We start from the raw sequence: 19,280 nt of genomic DNA, 5'->3' as shown, positions 1-19,280 counted from the left end.
TAATATATTTCTCCCAAGGTGAGGATGGAGACTCTCAGTAGGGCAAGAGATCTCTCCAAAGAAATATCTTCATCGTTAGAAGCTGGTATCTGTATACACAGAATCTTCTTCTCCTTCGTTAACTGTGGATGAACAATCTGTGCTTATTGCTAAGGCCAACATTTGCACTTGTAAAGAAAATTTCATTTTTCTTGTCTACTTCCAGCCATAATTTCCAACAATTATTCTCTTTATAACGTGCATCATCAATATTCTATTTTTGGTCATATAATTTATATCAACAACTTAATGACATGCTGATATGGCTTAGCTGTGTCCCCACCCAAATCTCATTTTGAATTGCAGTTCCCATAATCCCCACATGTTGTGGGAGACCACGTGGAGATAATTGAATCGTGGGGGCAGTTTCCACCATGGCATTCTTGTTATAGTGAGTAAGTTCTCATAAGATCTGATAGTTTTATAAAGGTCTTCCCCTTTCACTTGGCTATCATTCTTCATTCTCCTGCCCACTATGTGAAGAAATAAATGTTTGCTTCCCCTTCCGCCATGATTGTATGTTTCCTGAGGTCTTCCTAGCAATGCTGAACTGTGAATCAATTAAATCTATTTTCTTTATAAATTATCCAGTCTCAGATATTTCTTCACAGCAGCATGAAAACAGACTAACACAGTAAATTGGCACCAGGTAGTGGGATGCTGCTATAAAGATACCTGAAATTGTGGAAGCGACTTTGGAACCGGGTAACAGGCAGAGGTTGGAACAGTTTGGAGGGGTCAGAAAAAGACAGAAAAATGTGGGATAGTTTGAAACTTTCTAGAGATTGGAGGACTCAGAAGACAGAAAGATGTGGGAAAGTTTGGAATTTCCTAGAGACTTGTGAAAGATTTTGACCAAAATGCTGATAGTGATATGGACAATGAGGTCCAGCTGAGGTGGTCTCAGATGGAGATGAGGAACTTTTTGGGAACTGGAATAAAGGTGACTCTTGCTATATATTAGCAAAGAGACTGGTGGCATTTTGCCCTTTCCCTAGAGATCTGTGGAACTTTAAACGTGAGATAGATAATTTAGGGTATCTGGTGAAAGGAATTTCTAAGCAGCAAAGCATTCAAGAGGAAGCAGAGCATAAAAGTTTGGAAAATTTGCAGCTGACGATGCAATAGCAAAGAAAAATCAATTTTCTGGAGAGAAATTCAAACGGGCTGCAGAAATTTGCATGAGTAATGAGGAGCCAAATGTTAACCATCAAGACAATGGGGAAAATGCCTACAGGGCATGTCAAAGACATTTACAGCAACCCCTCCCATCACAGGCCCGGAGTCCTAGGAGGAAAATTGGTTTTGCGGGCTGGGCCGAGAGGGATCCCCTGATGTGCGTGGCCTAGGGACTTGGTGCCCTACATCTCAGCTGCTCCAGCAATGGCTAAAAAAACCCAAGAAACAGCTCAGGACATGACTTCAGATGGTGCAAGGCCCAAGCCTTGGCAGCTTCCAGGTGGTGTTGGGCCTGTGGGTGCACAGAAGTTTGGGAATCTCCACCTAGATTTCAGAGGATGTATGGAAACACATGGATGTCTAGGCAGAAGTCTGCTGCAGAGGCAGAGGCCTCATGGAGAATCTCTGCTAGGGCAGTGTGGAAGGGAAATGTGGGATTGGAGCCCCCACACAGAATCCCTACTGGGGCACTGCCTAGTGGAGCTGTGAGAAGAGAGCCACCATCCTCCAGATCCCAGAATGGTAGATCCACCAACAGCTTGCGCAGCGCACCTAGAAAAGCTGCAGACACTCAATGCCAGTTGTGAAAGCAGCCAGGGGTGAATTGTACCCTGTAGTGCCACAGGGGTGGAGCTGCCCAAAGCCGTGGGATCCCAACTCCTTCATCGGTACAACCTGGATGTGAGACACAGAGTCAAAGGAGATCATTTTAGAACTTTAAGGTTTAATGACTGCCCTATTGGACTTAGGACTTGCATGGGGCCTATAGGCCCTTTATTTTGGCTAATTTATCCCGTTTTGGAATGGTGTGTTTACCCAATGCCTGTATCCCCATTGTATCTAGGAAGTAGCTAACTTGCTTTAGATTTTACAGGCTTCTAGGTGGAAGGGACTTGCCTTGCCTCAGATGAGACTTTGGACTTGGACTTTTGAGATAATGCTAAAATGAGTTAAGATGTTGGGGGTCTGTTGGAAGGGCATTATTGTGTTTTGAATTGTGAGGACATGAGATTTTGGAGGGGCCGGGGCAGTATGATATGGTTTAGCCATGTCCCCACCCAAATCTCATCTTCATAATAGATCAAGACCATAATGAAATTGTAGTTCTCATTATCCCCATGTGTCATGGGAGGGACCAGGTGGAGGTAACTGAATCATGGTTTTTGCCATGCTGTTCTCATAAAAGTGAGTAAGTTCTTACATGATCTAATGGTTTTATAAGAGGCTTCCCCCTTTGCTTTGCTCTCATTCTTCTCTCTCCTGCCACCTTCTGAAAAAGGAAGTGTTTGTTTCCCCTTTTCCCATGATTGTAAGTTTCCTGAGGCCTCCCCAGCCATGCTGAACTGTAAGCCAATTAAACCTCTTTTAAAAATAAATTAAACAGTCTTGGATATTTCTTCATAGCAGTGTGAGAATGGACTAAAACACATGCCATTTCTTTTTTCTCCGTTCCTTTATAGTAAAATTCCTACACACTGTATCTCCAATTTCATTTATCTATGTTCTATTAAACACAAGTAAGCCATGGTTTATTTATTTATTTATTTTTTTCCGGAGTCTCACTCTGTTGCCCAGGCTGGAGTGCAGTGGCAAGATCTCGGCTCACTGCAAGCTCTGCCTCCCGGGTTCACGCCATTCTTATGCCTCAGCCTCCTGAGTAGCTGGGACTACAGATGCCCGCCACCACGCCTGGCTAATTTTTTGTATTTTTAGTAGAGATGGGGTTTCACTGCATTAGCCAGGATGGTCTTGATCTCTTGACCTCGTGATCTGCCCGCCTCGGCCTCCCAAAGTGCTGGGATTACAGGTGTGAGCCACCGCGCCCAGCCGCCATGTTTTGATTCCAGTGTTACACCAAAACTGTTATTGTCAAGATCATCATGTGCCTCACACGGTGTTTAAGCCAATATTTAATTCTCATACTTATTCTTACTTTATACATAAACAGTTTTTGACACAGTTATTAGTTTCCACTTTTGTCATTTGGTTGTTGGTATATCACACTCTCCTGGCTTTCTGACTACTATGCTGGCTACTACTTCTCAGTCTCCTTTGCTGGTTTCTTTTTATATCTCTGACCTCTTATATTAAAGATCTCTAATGCTAACTCTTCAGGACCCTTACATCCAGCTTTTCCTGTTTTCAATCTCCACACTCCCTTGGTTGTTTCATTCATTTTCTTGGCTAGTAATTCTTCAATACACTGACTCCTCAATTTATATTGCCAGCTATGATTTCTCTGTTGAACTCCAAATTCTTGTATCAACTGTCTATTCAACAACTCTTTTTGATTTCCCGATAGATATTGTAAACTTAATGAATCTCTATTGGAACTTGCTCTCCATAAGCTCCTCTTTCTACACTATTCCCCAACTGAGGAAATCACATCTCCATGTTTCTAGACCCTCAGGCAAAAAACTTTGATATCTCTTACTCATATCTCAGATTCAATTAGTAAGCCAATATAGTTGCCTCTATTTTCAAATTATTTCCAGGATATGTCCACTTTCTACTATCCACATAGCTACCACCCTAATCAAAGCTACTTTCATTGTTTTTTTACCAGATTGTTAAAATAGCCTTATATAAAGTCTTCCTAATTCTATCATTTTTTCTTTTCAGTATATTTTCACTCAGAAGCTAGAATGGTTATGTTAAAATATAAGTCAGTTCATGTCTGTTCTTTGCCTAGAACCCTGCAATGGCTTTTCCTATGACCTAGAATCTTTACCACAGCCTACAAAGCTTTATATAATCTGTCCCCTTTGCTGTTATCGCTATGACTTTACCTCCTGCTATTTTAACTCTTGGTCACTTTGATCCAGTCACATTGGCATTCTTGTTATTTCCACAAATGTAAAATATGCTTCAGAGCCTTTGCACTTTCCCTTCCCTCTATATGGAATAAAATTTTCCCTGTCTAGAAAGGTCAGTACCTCACTTCTTTCAAATTCTTATTCACACATCACACCGCTGTGCTATCCCTTAGCTATTTTAACTAAAACCAATATCCCGACTCACCTGTAATTTTTTGTTTTATTTTTCTCACTTTATTTTTCTCATTAGGACTATTTGTCACATGACATGCTATAAATTTCACTTATTTATACAGTATATTAGGTGGCTTTGTGCTCTGGAGTGTACTTTCTATTAAAGCAATTTATTTTCTCTTTGTTTTACTACTTTGGATCCAGTGTCTAGCAGTATCTGGCACATACTAGACCCTGAAGAAATAGAATGACTGATTTCTCAGCATCAAAGCCAGATTTAAATGCGGCCCTGATCATAACCTGGTAAAGAGTGCTGATATTCTTGTTTCTCTGGTTCTCAGTGACAATAGGGCCGGGAATGATTCACTTGTGGCAGTGTGGAGAAGTAGGAAATAATATAATTTATTAATTTATTTACAAATGTTCTCCAGTGACATTCCCAGTCTGGAGCACCTGGCTCTTACCTGCTCTCTGTTTCTATTTCCTCCCACTCTGGAATCCAATTACCTCTGGCTTTCCAGGTTTTTCTCACTATTTTTAGACAGTTTTTCAGTCCCTCTAACCCACTTTTGCCTCTGAGGCAATCTGAGGGTTGAGTTTTTGACAGGAAGTTAACAGCCTTGTCAGACACTGAAGCTAGATGTATTTTTCCCTAAATAAGCTTTTTTTTTATTTAGGTAAAAATATTAAAAAGCACATACACAGTTCCTCTATTATTAACCATTATATTAGTATGGTACAATTGTCACAACTCAAGAACTCAATATAATTTATAATCAATAAATTATAATTAATTAATGTCCATGATTTATTCAGATGTAGTCACTTTTTTTTTAAGTCATATCCTTTTTCTGTTCCAGGATCCCAACCAGGATAGATACCACATTACATTTAGTTGACATGTCTCCTTAGGCCACTCTTGATGATGAAAATTTCTCGGACTTTCCTTGTTTTTGATGACCTTAACTGAAAATAAGGAGTACTGGTTACGTATTTTGCAAGATGTTTCTCTATTGAGATTTGCCGGATATCGCTATGAGATCTAGACAGGAAGGCCATAGATATAGAGCGCAATTCTCATCATATCAAGGGCCCAGGCTATCAACAAGACTTATGACTGTTGATGTTAAGCTTGGTAATCGAGCTGAGATGGTGTTAGGTTTCTCCACCATAAAGTTATTCTTTTATTACCCTTTTCCATACTCTACTTTTTGGAATAAAGTCACTGTGCGTAGCCTGTACTTAAGGAGTGGGTAGTTATGCTTCCCTCTTTGAGGACTGAATATCTACATAAATTATTTGGAATTCATTACAAGGCATGTGTCTCTCTACTCCTTAACTTATTGATTCAGTCATTTATTTACATAAGTATGATATTATGGATATTTATTTTATACTTTGGGTTGTGATTTAGTATTGCTTCTTTTTTTTTTTTTTTTTGCTCCAGTTGTTCAGTTTGGGGCACTGGAAATTTCTTCAATTGACTCTCATCTTTTTCCATTGACATACTTCTGTTGTGAGCCTTCTTTTTAAGTAACTTCTTTCTGGCACTACAAGATACTCTAGGTTCATCTTATATATTTCCTGCTTCAGTCTTGAATTAGCCATTTCTACAAAAGGTCCTGGTTCCTTTTATTGGACAGGGACATTAGATTTAGAAACGAGATGTGCACATTGCCGCTGGGCTGTTGCTTCTAGACACGGTCAGCTAACAGTACAAGGAAATATAACTATGTATATTGCTTCTTGTGTATATACATATCTGTAAATCCTTCCATTTGTAGCTATTTGTATCTATAATAAGCTTAACATGAGTTCATGGTGATGTCTCTAATTCTAGTTCATTTACACATAGATTACTATAGCCTGCTTCTCTTCCTTATCTTTAATTCCAACAGTTAGAAACCCGGCTTCCAGTCAGCCACTATGCATTTAATAAATTGTTTAACGCATACATAGTGCTATAAGAATTGTTAACTCATAACCTATTAGGAAACAATTTTGTTGACTAAAATACAGTGTTTCTATAGTTGCCCTTCAGTTCTTTTTGTCTTATGGACTCCATTCTTTTTCAGAGTTGTTTAGTCAGCGAATGTAGTTGCAAATGTAGTTGCCTCTATTTTCAAATTTCACCTTTTCCTCTCACCCTCATTTTGAGGATGTTTCAGACATTTATAATTACAGTTAGGTTCTCTTGTCAGAGTCTGCATGGGATCCTCTAATCTCTTAAATAATCTTTGAAAATTTGCATACATTATGGTTCACTACATGCTGTTACGTTTTAAGAATTTTTACAAATGCAGTATTTTGTAACCACCAGTACTGCATCACACAAAAATAATTTTACTTCCATTAAAAATAATTTCTTGTGCTTCACCTACTCAAGCTCCTCACCCTGTACCCTTGACAACCATGATCTGTTTACCCTGTCAGTATTCTTAACTTCTTTACAATATTACATATTTGGAATCGTACAGTATGTAGCTTTTCTAGACTGGCCTATTTCACAAGGACAGTGGATATAATATTCATCCATTTGTTTGCCTGACTTGATAGGTCATTCGTTTTTTGCTGAATAATATTTAATTGTATGGTTATACTACAGTTTGTTTATCCATACACCTATTGAAGAACACCTTTGTTGATTTCAGTTATACTGATTACAAATAAAGCTGCTATAAACATTGAGTGCAGGTTTTTCTGTGGACATACATTTTTAATTCATTTGGGTAAATATTAAGGAGTGCAAATGATGTATTGTATGATAAGGCTACATTTAGCTTTTAAAAATGTGTCAAATTGTCTTCCAAAGTATCTGTCCGAATTTGAATTTCCCTAATCAATAAATGTGAGCTGTTGCTGCTCCCCACACTCTACAGGAATCGTTATTACCATTTTTATTGTTTTACAAAGTTTAGTCATTATCTTAGGTAAGTACTGGTATTTCATGTTGTTTTAATTTGCATTTCTTTAATGAAAAATGATATTGAGCATATTTTTAGATGCTTATTTGCTATCTGTGTATCTTCTTTGGTGAGGTCTCTATTAAGACTTTTTGTCCTTTTAAAAATTAGGCTTCTTATTGCAGAGTTTTAAGAATGTTTTCCTCTTTTTTACTTTATGATGTTTTAATTTTATTTTTAATTGACAAATTATAATTGTACATAAGCATGAAGTACAATGTAATGCTTTAAGTATATATTTGGAAAGATTAAATCAAGCTAATTAACATATCTGTCATTTCACATATTTATCATTTTTTGTGGTAAAAACATTTGAAATTTACCCTCAGCAATTTTGAAATAATATACAACACATTATTATTAACTATTATCATCTTACTGTGAAATAGACCTTAAGAACTTATTCCTTCTGCCTAACTGAAACTTTGTACCCTTTGACTAACGTATTCCAATCCTCGCTACCCCAACCCCAGAGTCTGGTAACCACTAAGCGACTCTCTGATTTTGTGAGTTTGTCTTTTTTTGGATTCCACATATAAATAAAATTATGCAGTATTTGTAATTTTTTTGGCCTTACTTATCTCACTTAGCACAATGACTTCCAGATTCATTCATGTTGTCATAAATGAAAGGATTTCTTTCTTGATAAAGGCTGAATAATACCAATTTTTGTTTATATATATATAAACATACATATATACAAATGTCATATACATATGACATTTTCATTGTTATTCATCCATTGATAGGCATGCCAATGGAGAAAAATGATGAGACAGGAGAGTCTCAATTATTTTAGGAGATTTCTTTGCCAAAGTTAAGGACTTGTGTCCGAGAGACAGGTCTGTGCCTTTCTACAAAGATGATTTTGAGGGCTCCGAATTTAAACGGGAAAGGGCGGATATTGAGAAGTACACAATTTTCATGTAAGAGGCGGGTAGGGAAAAATAGTCATTAATGCCTTTGGTTCAGTGAGTCTGTATTTTTTTTTACACAAGATGACATAGACAAATGGGGTACAGGAAAAATGCAGGGAATCCACATTTTACATAAGATAACACAGACAAAATGGGGCAGGGGAAAAATCAGATATGCATTTGTGTCTGATGGGACATGGGTGACTGCACCTATAAAGGTAAGTTATCAATTTACATTGCCATGGTGAAATTTTTATTATTATTATTATTATACTTTAGGCTCTATGGTACATGTGTGCAACGTGCAGGTAAGTTACATATGTATACATGTGCCATGCTGGTGCGCTGCACCCACCAACTCGTCATCTAGCATTAGGTATATCTCCCAATGCTATCCCTCCCCCCTCCCCCCACCCCACAACAGTCCCCGAAGTGTGATGTTCCCCTTCCTGTGTCCATGTGTTCTCATTGTTCAATTCCCACCTATGAGTGAGAATATGCGGTGTTTGGTTTTTTGTTCTTGCGATAGTTTACTGAGAATGATGATTTCCAATTTCATCCATGTCCCTACAAAGGACATGAACTCATCATTTTTTATGGCTGCATAGTATTCCATGGTGTATATGTGCCACATTTTCTTAATCCAGTCTATCCTTGTTGGACATTTGGGTTGGTTCCAAGTCTTTGCTATTGTGAATAATACTGCAATCAACATACGTGTGCATGTGTCTTTATAGCAGCATGATTTATAGTCCTTTGGGTATATACCCAGTAATGGGATGGCTGGGTCAAATGGAATTTCTAGTTCTAGATCCCTGAGGAATCGCCACACTGACTTCCACAAGGGTTGAACTAGTTTACAGTCCCACCAACAGTGTAAAAGTGTTCCTATTTCTCCACATCCTCTCCAGCACCTGTTGTTTCCTGACTTTTTAATGATTGCCATTCTAACTGGTGTGAGATGGTATCTCATTGTGGTTTTGATTTGCATTTCTCTGATGGCCAGTGATGGTGAGCATTTTTTCATGTGTTTTTTGGCTGCATAAATGTCTTCTTTTGAGAAGTGTCTGTTCATGTCCTTTGCCCACTTTTTGATGGGGTTGTTTGCCATGGTGAAATTTTAACAGAAACACCATAAAAGATCTTGCAGCTCACTAGGAATTTTCTTATGGGCAAAAATAGGGGTGACATGTAGCTTTTCATCTTGTAGCCATCTTTTTTAAAAACCAAAAGGGGAAGGCAGATTTGTGTGTCCTAGTTCCCAGCTTGACTTCTTCCCTTTGGCTTAATGAGTTTGGGGTCCCGAGATTTAATTTCCTTTCACAGGCACTAAAGTTAATTCTCTGTCTTGAGTATTGTAAATAATGCTACAATGAACATGGAAGTACAGATATCTCTTCTACACATTAATCTCAAATCCTTTGAATGTATACACAGAAATAAGTTTGCTGGGTCACATGGTGGCTCTATTTTTAGTTTTTTAAGAGATCTCCATACTGTTTTTCCTAATATTTGTATTAATGTATATTTACAATAATAGTGTACAAGTGTTACCTTTTCTCCACATCCTCACCACCAAAACTTGTTAATTTTCATCTTTTATTATAAAAACAATTTTAATAGGCATGATGTAATGATCTCATTATGATTTGAATTTGCAGATTTTCATATATCTGGTGGCCATTTTATGTGTTTTTTTTTTTTTTTTTGATGGATTTTCACTCTGTCGCCCAGGCTGGAGTGCAGTGGCATGATCTGGGCTCACTGCAACCTCCGTCTCCCTGGTTCAAGCATTCTCCTGCCTCCAGAGTAGCTGGGACTACAGGTGCCCACCACCACACGTGGCTATTTTTTTGTGTGTATTTTTAGTAGAGAGGGGGTTTTTCCCTGTTGGCCAGGCTGGTCTGGACCTCAGGTGATCCGCCTGCCTGGGCCTCCCAAAGTGCTGGGATTACAGGCATGAACCACCATGCCCGGCCTGTATGTCTTTTTTTTAAAGAAATGTCTATTTGGTTCCTTTCTTCATGTTTTAATCACGCTATTAATTTTCTTTCTACTAATTTTAGTTCCCTTTGTAGTTTGTATATTAACCTTTTATCAGATGTATGGTTTGCAAATATTTTTCCCAATCCATATGTTGTCTCTTCATTCTGTAAATTAGTTCCTCTGTTGTGCAGAAGCTCTTCAGCTTTGAGGTATATTTATCCTATACATAATTTGTTGAGAGTTCCTTTTTAACCATGAATGAATATTACATTTTATAACATGCTCTTTCTGCATTCATTGAGATGCAGATTATACTTCATTTTGTTACATTGCTGTATTATATTATTGATTTATGTATGTTCAACCATCCCTGCATCCCTTTGATAAATCTCAATCATAGTAATGAACTTTTTAATGTACTGTTGAATTTGGTAGCTAGGTATTTTGTTGAGAATTTTTGGATCTATTAACATCACAAAAATTGGCCTATAATTTTCTTTTTTATAGTGTTGTTTTCTGGCTTTAGTCTTGGGGTATTTCCAGCCTTGTAACATGAATTTTGAACTGTTCACTCCTCTTCAATTTTCTGGAAGTGTTTGAGAAAGATTAATATTCATTCTTTTTTAAAACTTTTGTAGAATTAAGCAGTGAAACTATCAGGTCCTGGGCTTTTCTTTGATGACAGATATTTTATTACTGATTCAATCTCCTTGCTTCTTATTGGTTTATTCACATTTTCTATTTCATCCTGATTCAGTCTGGGTAGGCTGTATGTGTACAGGAATTTGTCCATTTCATCTTGGTTACACAATTTTTTGTTGTATAATCATTCATAGTAATTACAATATTTTGTATTTCTGTAGTATCAATTGTAATGTTTTCTCTTTTAGTTCTGATTTTATTTACTTGCATCTTCTTCTTTCGTAGTCTAGCTAAAGATTTATCAGTTTTGTGTATCTTTTCAAAAAAAGAACTCTGTTCCATTGATATTTTCTATTGTTTTTCTGTTCTCTATTTTCTTTATTTCTGCTCTGACCTTTAGTGTTTTCTTCATTCTACTAACTTTTGCTTAGTTTGTTTACCTTTTCTAGTTCCTTGAGATGTAACGTTAGTTTTTTTGAGACCTTTCTTCTTTTCTGACATAGGCATTTATTGCTATAAGCATCCCTCTCAGGAATACTTTTCCTGCATCACTTAAATTTTGGTATGTTCTTTTCCCCTTTTCATTTTTCTCAATATGTTCTTTTAATTTGTTTTAATTTCATCTTTGACTCATTTATTGTATAGGAGTGTATTAATTTCCATATACTTGTGAATTTTCCAAAATGCCTTTGGTTATTGATTTCTAGCTTCATAACATTGTGGTCAGAAAAAATATTTCATATGACTTTAGTCTTCTTAAATTTGTTAAGACATGTTGTGTGGCCTAACACATGATCTATCCCAGAGAATGTTTCATGTTTTCTTGAGAAGAGTGTGTATTCTAGCACTGTGGAAAGGGCTGTTGTATATGTCTGTTATGTTCATTTACGCTATAGTTCAAGTTCGATGTTTTCTTAATCATTTTCTGTCTTGATGATCTGGCCATTGTTTAAAGTTGGGTATCAATATCTTCTATTATTATTATATTGCAGTCTATCTCTCCCTTCAGATATACTAATATTTGGTTTACATATTTAAGTGCTCTGATATTGGGTGCATATATATTTACAATCAGTTTATCTTCTTGATTAATTGACCCCTTCATCATTATTTAATTACCTTCTTTTTCACTTTGTATAGCTTTTGACTTAATGTCCATTTTGTCTTATATAGGTATAGCTAACTCTGTTCTCTTGATTTCCATTTGCATGAAATATCTTTTTTATCATTTTTTTAAATGTATACGTGTCTTCACTGTGAAGTGCGTCTCTCATGAGTAGCATACAATTAAGTAGTGTTTTATTCATTTAAACACTATGTATTTTGTTTGGAGAATGAATTCATTGATAGGTATGGACTTACTTCTGTTATTTTGTTAACATTTTTATGGTTGTTATGTAGATCATTTGTTCCTTTCTTCCTCTCTTGCTGTCTTTCTTTGTAGTTAAGTGATTTTCTTTAGTAGTATGCTTTGATTCCTAATTTTATTCTTCTGTATATCTACTTTTTTTTTTTTGCTTTCTGGTCACCATGAGAATTCCATAAAACATTTTGGAGTTGTAATAGGCTATTTTAAGCTAATAACAACTTAATTTTCATTTCCTAAATAAATTATATCATTCTATGTCCACCCCCTACACATATGTTCTTTTAAATGTCATAACTTATATCGTTCTATATTGTGAGTATTCCTTAACATTATTGTAGTTATTATTTTAAGCAGAGGAGGTTTTGTAAGAGGGTGGAATAGATGGCTCCACTGATCATCCATCCTGCAAGGAACCCAATTTAACAACTGTCTACACAAGAAATAACCACCTTCATAAGAATTAAAACTCAGGTGAGCACTTAAAATATCTGGTTTTCACTTCATATTGCTGAAAGAAGTGGTACTGAAGAGGTAGGGACAACAGTCTTGAATCACTGACGCCACACCACTCTTCCTTCAGCCTCAGCAGAGCAGCATGCTGTGGAGAGCATTACTGTGTGCTGGCAGAGTGAGAGTGCAGCAATTTTGAGGCACTGAATTCATTGCTGTCCTGTTACAGCAAAGGAAAAGCAGACCAAACCTAGCAGACATCAGCCCAAAGAGGGAGAGTTTAAATCAACCCTAACCAGAGGGAAATTGTCAATCCCAGTGGCCAGAACTTGAGTTCATGCAAGACTCACTACCAAGGTCTAAAATACCCTGAAGTTCTAAAAATATGAAACACAGTCTAGGACACAAGAACTGCAATGTTTACAGGAGAGCTAGTGCTGAATAGGGCCAAGAGACTTGAGGGAAACAACCTACTGAGACACAGCCACGGTGGCTAAAGGGGTGCTGACGTTACCCTTACCCCTACCCAAGGCTACAAAGCTTGTGGTTCCAAAAGAAACCCCTTCACCTTATGCGTGAAGGGGAGGAGAGGGAAGAGTGGGGACATCGTGGTCTTGCATTTTGGATATCAGCTCGGGTAAAGGAGGATAGGGCAACAGTTAAAGTCAAAAGGCACACTTTCCAGGACCTAGACCCTGGAGGACATTTTTTGACACACCCTGGGGCAGAAATTAACTGGCTTCTTTGATAGAAAAACAAAAATAGATGTGGCAGGATTTATCACCTGCTAACTGAAGAGCCCTCGGGCCCTGCATAACGAGCAGCAATACGTGCATAATATATAGAGGGCCTTGGGTGGGCCTCTTAGACTTGCTGACTTCAGTTACCAGCTCGGCAACATAGGGGTAGAACATTAAGCAGGCTCTTGGAGTCTCTGATTCCAGAATTTGGCGCTTTGTTGGCATTTATGGACCTGCTTTGGGCCACAGTGGAGCCCACAGTCCTGAAGGGACCAACAAGATGTTCACTGTACAAACTTAAAAAACCCCAGTGATACTGGGCTTTGGGTTCCCCTAAGGTGAATACAGCTTACAGCACATCACCCATGTCCTTTCAAATATGTGGAAAGCCTTCCCAAGAAAGACAAATACAGAAAAGCCCAGAGAGTAACAACTACAATAAATACCTAACTCTTCAATGTCCAGACACAGATGAACATCTACAACTATCAAGACGTTTCAGGAGAACATGAGCTTACCAAATTAACTAAAGAAGGCATCAGGGACTGTATTAGTCAGGGTTCTCTAGAGGGACAGAACTAATAAGATAGATGTATATATGAAGGGGAGTTTACTAAGGAGTATTGACTCACACGATCCCAAGTTGAAGTCCCACAATGGGCCTTCTACAAGCTGAGGAGCAAGGAAGCCAGTCTGAGTCCAAAAATCTCAAAAGTAGGGAAGCCGACAATGCAGACTTCGATCTGTGTCTAAAAGCCCAAGAGCCCATGGCAAACCACTGGTGTAATTTCAAAAGTCCAAAAGCATTTGGAGTTCAATGTTCAAGGGCAGAAAGCATCCAGCATTGAAGAAAGATAAAGTCTAGAAGGTTCAGCAAGTCTGCTCGTTCCAACTTCTTCTGCCTGCTTTTATCCTAGCCATGTGGACAGCAGATTAGATGATGTCCACCCAGATCAAGGGTGGGTCTGCCTCTCCCAGTCCACTGACTCAAATGTTAATTTCCTTTGGCGATACCCTAACAGACACACTCAGGAACAATACTTTGCATAATTCAATCCAATCAAGTTGACAATATTAACCATCACAGGGACCAATCCTGAAGAAACAGAGATGTGACCATTTAGACAGATAACACAAAGTAAGAGTTTAGAGGAAACTCAAATCCCCAAAATCAAGGATAAAGAAAAGTTTCTAAAAGTAGTAAAATAAGATAAACAAATAACATACAATGGAACTACAATATATCTGGCAACAGACATTCAGTGCAAATCTTACAGGGAGGACAGAGTGGTGATATGGTTTGGCTGTGTCCCTACACAAATCTCATTTAGAATCGTAGCTCCCATAATTCCCACATGTTGTGCGAGGGAGATAATTGAATAACGGGAGCGGTTTTCTCCATACTGTTCTCATTGTAGTTAATATGTCTCACAAGATTGATGATTTTATAAGGGGGAACCCCTTTCTCTTGGTTCTCATTCTCTCTTCATTGCCACCATGTAAGACATGCCTTTCACCTTCCACCATGATTGTGAGGCCTTCCCTAGCCATGTGGAACTGTGAGTCTACTAAACATCTTTTTCTTTATAAATTATCCAGTCTCAGGTATGCCTTTATCAGCAGCATGAAAATGGAATAATACAAGTGGCATGACACATTTAAAGTGTTGAAGAAAAAACAAACAAACAAAAACAACTTTTATCTTACAATAGTAAGAAAAAGAAATGAAGACACTCCAAGACAGACCAAAGCTGAGGGATTTTATCAACACTAGACCTCTACTACAAGATATGTTAAGGGTGTACTCTAATCAGAAAAACAGGGCCTTAATGAGTAATAAGTAATCATCTGAATGTGCAAAACTCACTGGTATACTAAGTACACAGAAAACTACAGAATATTATAACATTGTAATGCTGGCGCATAAATGACTCTTATCCTAAGTAGAAAAATTAAAATGATTAACCAGTCAAAAATAATAGCTACACTAACTTTTGAAGACATACACAGTACAATAAATACATTAATAGATATGACAGAAAATTAAAATCCAGGGACATGAATTTAAGGCAAAGAATTTTTTTGTCTTTTTATTTATTTATTTATTTTATTATACTTTAAGTTTTAGGGTACATGTGCACAACGTGCAGGTTAGTTACATATGTATACATGTGCCATGTTGGTGTGCTGCACCCATCAACTCGTCATTTAACATTAGGTATATCTCCTAATGCTATCCCTCCCCCGTCCCCCCACCCCACAACAGGCCCCGGTGTGTGATGTTCCCCTTCCTGTGTCCATGTGTTCTCATTGTTCAATTCCCACCTATGAGTGAGAACATGTGGTGTTTGCTTTTTTGTCCTAAAGCAAAGAATTTTTATTATCATTTTGCTTGTTTGTTCATTGATGCAAACTGTTTTAAGTAGTTATCAGTTTAAAATAATTGGTTATAAGATACTATGTAGAAGTCTCATGGTAACCTGAAATAGAAAAATATATAATGAATACACAAAAATTAAAAAGCGGGGAACTAAATTATAACACCAGAGACAATCATTTTCGTTAAAGGAAGACAAGCAGGAAAGAAAGAAGGAAGAGAAGAACATAAAACAACCAGAAAACAAATAACAAAATGTCAGGAGTAAATTCTTGCTTATAAATAATAACATTCAATGTAAATGGACTAAATTTTCCAATCAAAAGAAATCGACTGGCTGTTGGCTAAATGTATGAAAAAATAAGACCCATTGTTCTGTTGCCTTCAAGAAACAAAATTCACTTTTAAAGACACACTTAGACTGAAAATAAAGGAATGGAAAAAGTACATTCCATGCCAATGGAAACAACAAAAGGGCAGGAGTAGGGATACTGATATCAGACAAAATGGATTTCAAGACAAAAACTATAAAAAGAGAACAGAAAGGTCACTGTATAGTGATAAAAGGTCAATTCAACAAAAGAATATGATAATTGTAAATATATATGCACCCAACACTGGAGCAACCAGATATATAAAGCAAATATTATTAGAGCTAGAGAGAGAGTTAGGCCCCAATACAATAATAACTGGATATTCATTACCCCACTTTCAGCATTGGACAGATCATTCAGACAGAAAAGAAAAACTTAGGACTTAAGCTTCACTATAGGCAAAATAGATATAACAAATATTTACAGAACATTTCATCCAATGGCTGAAGAATACATATTCTTCTCCCTAGCACATGGCTACTTCTCAAGAAGAGATCATATGTTAGGTTACACAACAAGTCTTAAAACGCTAAAAAAAAACGAGCTTTTCTTTACTGGGAGGTAAAAAATGAAATAATAGGAAGCATTTTCTCTGACCACAATAAAATGAAACTACAAATGAACAACAGGAGGATTTTGGAAACTATAAAAATACATAGAAATTAAACAATATGCTCCTGAATGACCAGTGGGTTAAAAAAGAAATTAAGGAGAAAATCAATAAATTTTTTGAAACAGGTGAAAATGGAAACACAACATACCAAGACCTATGGGAATCAGCAAAAGCAGTACTAAGAGGAAAGTTTTTAGCTTATGAGGGTTTAAATAAAAAAAAAGAAAGAAAAACATCAAAATAAACAATCTATGCATCTTAAAGTATCAGAAGAAAATAATTAATAAAACCAGAAGCAGAAATAAATGAAATTAAAATGAAGAAAACAATACAAAATATCAATAAAACAAAAAGTTTTCTTTTTTGAAAAGTTATACAAAATTGCCAAATGTTTAGTCAGACTAAGAGAAAAAGAGATAATACCCAAGTGAATAAAATCAGAGATAGAAAAGGAGACATTACAAATGATACTTCAGAAATTCAAACAATTATTAGCGACTAGTATGCATAACTATATGCCCCAAAATAGAAAAATCCAGAAAAAACAGGCAACTACCTAGATACATATGAACTACCAAGATTAAAGCAGGAGGAAATTCAAAACTGGAACAGACCAATAATAAGTAATGACATCAAAGATGTAAAAAAAAAAAAAACCTCCCAGTAAAGAAAAGCTCAAGACCTACTGGCTTTACTGCTGAATTTTACCAAATATTTAAAGAAATACTAAAACTAATCCTACACAAACTATTCTAAAAAATAGAGGAGGAGAGAAGAATTCAAAACTCATTCTATGAGGCAAGTATGACTGTGATACAAAGAACAGACAAAGACACAGCAAATAAAAAAACTACAGGCTAGTATCTCTAGTGAATATTGGTGCAAAAATCCTCAACAAAATACTAGCAAACTGAGTTAAACAATACATTAAAAAGAGCATTCATCATGTTCAAGTGGAATTTATCCCTGAGATGCAAGGATGGCTCAACATAGGCAATTCATTCAATGTTATAGATCACAACAACAAAATGAAGAACAAAAATCATATGATCATTTGAACTGATGCTGTAAAAGCATTTGATAAAATTCAACATTCCTTCATGATAAAACCCACATAAAACTGAATATAGAAGGAACATACCTCAACATAATAAAAGCATTATATGACAGACCCACTTCATATTCAATGGAGAAAGCTAAAAACCTTTCCTCTAAGGCCTGTAACACAAGAATTCCCACTTTCACCACTGTCTTTCAACATAGTACTGAAAGTCCTAACTAGAGTAATTGGACAAGAGAACAAAATGAAGTGCATTTAAATTGATATGAAATAATTCAAATTATCTGTTTTTTGCAAATGATATAATCTTATATTTGGAAAAGCTTAAAGACTCTACAAAAAACTATTAGAAATGTAAACAAGTTCAGTAAAGCTGGAGGATACAAAATCAGCATACACAACTCAGTCTCAGTAGAATTTCTATATCTCAACAATGAACAGTGTGAAAAAGAAATAAGAAAGTAATCCCATTTACAATAGACACACTTACGATAAGTATTTGTTTAAGTCAATACCTAGTAGTTAACCAAATAAGTGAAAGATCTCCATATAGAAAAATATAAAACAATAATAAAAGAAAGTGACGAGTACACTGAGAAATGGAAAGATGTTTTATGTTCATGGATTGGAAGAATCAATATTGTTAAAATGTACTTACTACCCAAAGCAATTCACAGATTCAATGTTATCCCTATCAAAATACCAAGATCATTCTTCACTGATATAGAAAAAAAATTCCCCAAATTTATATGAAACCACAAAAGACCCAGAATAGCCAAAACTATCCTAATCAAAAAGAACAACATTAAGGAAATCACATTACCTGACTTAAAATTATACTACGTAGCTATAGTTACCAGAACAGCATGGTACTGGCAATACAACAGACAGACACATGAAACAGAATGGAAAACACAGAAACAAATTCACACCTTTACAGTAAACACATTTTTGATAAAGTGCCAAGAACATACACTGGGGAAAAGACAGTCTCTTCAATAAATTGTGCTTGGAAAACTGGATATCCACATGCAAAAGAATGAAACTAGACTCCTATCTCTTGCAAAATACAAAAATCACATCAAAATGGATTAAAGACTTAACTTTAAGACCTCAAACTATGAAACTTCTGCAAGAAACGATGCAATGTCCTCTCCAGGACATTGGTGTGAGCAAAAGAGTAATACTCTATAAGCACAGGCAACCAAAGCAAACATGGACAAACAGGGTCACATCAAGTTAAAAATCTTCTGTACAGCAAAGGATACGATCAACAAAGTGAAGGGACAACTCGCAGAATGGGAGAAAATTAGCAAACTACATGTATTAGTCCATTTTCATACTGCTATGAAAAAAATACCTAAGCCTGGGTAATTTATTAAAAAAAAAAAAAAAGGTTTAATGCAGTCACAGTTCCACATTGTTGAGGAGGCATCACAATCATGGCAGAAGGTGAAGGAAGAGCAAAGGCATGTCTTACATGGTGGCAGGCAAGAGACAATGTGCATGGAAACTACCCTTTATAAAACCATCAGATCTTTTGAGACTTATTCACTACCGTGAGAACAGCATGGGAAAAAA

The sequence above is a fragment of the Pongo pygmaeus genome, chromosome X (genome assembly GCF_028885625.2).
Source record: "Pongo pygmaeus isolate AG05252 chromosome X, NHGRI_mPonPyg2-v2.0_pri, whole genome shotgun sequence".
In the NCBI taxonomy this organism is placed as follows: Eukaryota; Metazoa; Chordata; class Mammalia; order Primates; family Hominidae; genus Pongo; species Pongo pygmaeus.
Note: the sequence above shows the minus strand (reverse complement) of the source record.